The 2,720-nt window shown below is 36.6% G+C and overlaps 1 protein-coding gene across 1 annotated transcript in view; it reads right to left on the bottom strand.

The window, feature by feature from the left end:
• Adam32 (ADAM metallopeptidase domain 32) overlaps nt 1-2,720 on the bottom strand; it is an 85,108-nt gene that overhangs the window by 29,555 nt on the left and 52,833 nt on the right. The gene's annotated exons all lie outside the window — the stretch shown is intronic.

Raw genomic sequence — 2,720 nt, 5'->3', positions numbered from 1 at the left:
TGAAGGCCAAATAAAAACCTTCCATAGCTAAGAAAAATTGAAACAATACATCTCCACCAAACCAGCCCTACAAAAGATTCTTAAAGAAGTCCTACACATAGAAAACCAACAAGACCACAATAAAGGCCCAGAAACTGCACCCAAACTGAGAATCCAAGAACCATAGGAAGAACCCAGTTTTTACCGCCCCCAAGAAGTTGGATAACATGGCAGGAACGCCCAAATACCATTCAGTTCTATCTCTTAACATGAAAAGACTTAATTCTCCAATTAAGCGACATAGACTGTCTAGTTGGATTAAAAAGCAAGATCCTTCTATCTGATGCCTTCAGGAGTCGCATCTTACCCATAAAAACAAACACATTTTCAATGTTAAAGGCTGGAACAAAATCTACCAAGCAAAGGGCTCCCATAAACAGGCAGGAGTTGCAATCCTAATATCAGATAAAATAGACTTCAAATTAAAATTCATAAGAAGAGATAAAGAAGGTCACTACATACTAATTAAGGGATCTCTCCTTCAGGAGGATATTACAATTCTAAATATCTATTAGCCAAACAACGGAGCACCCAAATTTATGCAAGAAACACTACTTTCCCTCAAATCCCACATTGATCCAAAGACATTAATTGTTGGGGATTTTAACACACCACTCTCCCCAATAGATAGATCAACTCGGCAAAAACTCAAAAGAGAAACTGCAGATCTAAACAACTGCATAAATCAACTAGATTTAACAGACATCTACTGAATATTTCATCCAGCAGCATCACAGTACACGTTTTTCTCAGCAGCACATGGAACATTTTCCAAAATAGACCATATTTTAGGCCACAAAGCAAACTTGTCCAAATTCAGAAATATTGAAGTTATACCTTGCATTCTCTCTGACCACAAGGAATAAAATTAGAACTCAACACCAAAAGCCACCAAAGAAAGTCCATTATCACATGGAGGCTGAACAACACACTGCTAAATCACGAGTGGGTCATGGAAGAGATTAGAAAGGAAATTCCAATGTTCATGCTATTCAACAAAAATGAGCACACAAATTACCAGCTCCTCTGGGACACAGCAAAGGCAGTACTCAGAGACACGTTTATAGCTCTGAGTTCCTACATCAACAAATTGGAGAGATCTCAAACCAACAATTTAATGAGACATCTGAACCTCCTGGAAAAAGAGTAGCAATCCAGTAGACGGAAAGAAATAATTAAAATTAAATCAGAATTAATTGAATTAGAATCCAAAAAAAACTATAGAAAGAATCAACAAAGAGTTGGTTCTTCAAAAAAATTAACAAAATTGACAGACCTTTAGCAAATCTTATCAGAAAAAGAAGAGAACACACCCAAATAAATAAACTCAGAGATGAGAATGGAAACATCACCACAGAAACAACCAAGATTCAGAACATTATAAGGGAATACTTCTCAAAACTTTATGCTAATAAGTTTGAGAACTTGACAGAAATGGACCTTTTCCTAGCAAATATTGACATGCCAAAACTAAACCAAGATGAGTTAAACCATCTTAACAGGCCCATATCAAGCATTGAAATAGAAACAGTAATAAGAGACCTCCCATCTAAATAAAGCCCAGGACCAGATGGATTTACAGCAGAATTCTACAGTGCCTTCAAAGCAGAGCTCACACCAATACTCCTCCAACTCTTCAATGAAATTGAAAGAGAAAAGCTCACTACCGAACACGTTCTATGAAGCCATCATAACCCTCATCCGAAAACCAGGCAGGGACTCATCAAAGAAAGAGAACTATGGACTCATTCCTTTGATGAGCATTGATGCAAAACTTCTCAACAAAATTTTGGCCAATCGACTTCAACATTTCATCCAAAAAATCATACACCACGATCAAACAGGATTCATTTCAGGCATGCAAAGCTGGTTCAATATAGGCAAATTAATTAATATAATTCATCATATCAACAGGAGCAAGGATAAGAGCCACATGGTTATCTCAATAGCTACAGAAAAAGCATTCGACAAGATCCAACACCCCTTCTTGATGAAAAATTAGGAAAAATTAGGAATCCATGGAACATTCCTCAAAATAATAAAGGCTGTATATGACAAACCTACAACCAGCATTATACTTAATGGTGGAAAACTAAAGCCATTTCCTCTTAACTCAGGAACAAGACAAGGACGTCCACTCTCTCCACTTCTCTTCAATCTAGTATTAGAATGCCTAGCTAAAGCAATAAGACAAGGTGAAAACATAAAGGGGATCCTAGGGAAAGAAGAAATAAAACTCTCCCTCTTTGCAGATGACATGATCTTGTATTTAAAGTATTCCATAGACTCCACTCCCAAATTACTCAAGCTGATTCAAAACTTTGGCAAAGTAGCATGTTATAAAATTTACATCCCCAAATCAATGGCTTTTCTGTATGCCAACAATGAGAAAAATGTGGCTGAAATTAGGAAAGCAACTCCATTTGTAATAGCTCCACAAAAACAAAATACCTCGCAATTAACTTAACCAAAGAAGTGAAGGACCTCTATGATGAAAACTGTAAAAACTTGAAAAAGGAAATCAAAACAGAATTTAGAAAATGGCAAAAACTCCCATGCTCCTGGATTGGAAAGATTAACACCGTGAAAATGGCAATACTTCCCAAGGCTATCTACAAATTCAACGCAATACCTATCAAAATTCCAACCTCATTCTTCAAGGAAATAGAAGAGGCAATCCA

The sequence above is a fragment of the Dipodomys ordii genome, unplaced genomic scaffold, assembly GCF_000151885.1.
Source record: "Dipodomys ordii isolate 6190 unplaced genomic scaffold, Dord_2.0 Scaffold4, whole genome shotgun sequence".
In the NCBI taxonomy this organism is placed as follows: domain Eukaryota; kingdom Metazoa; phylum Chordata; class Mammalia; order Rodentia; family Heteromyidae; genus Dipodomys; species Dipodomys ordii.
This window is presented reverse-complemented; position numbering and strand designations above follow the sequence as displayed.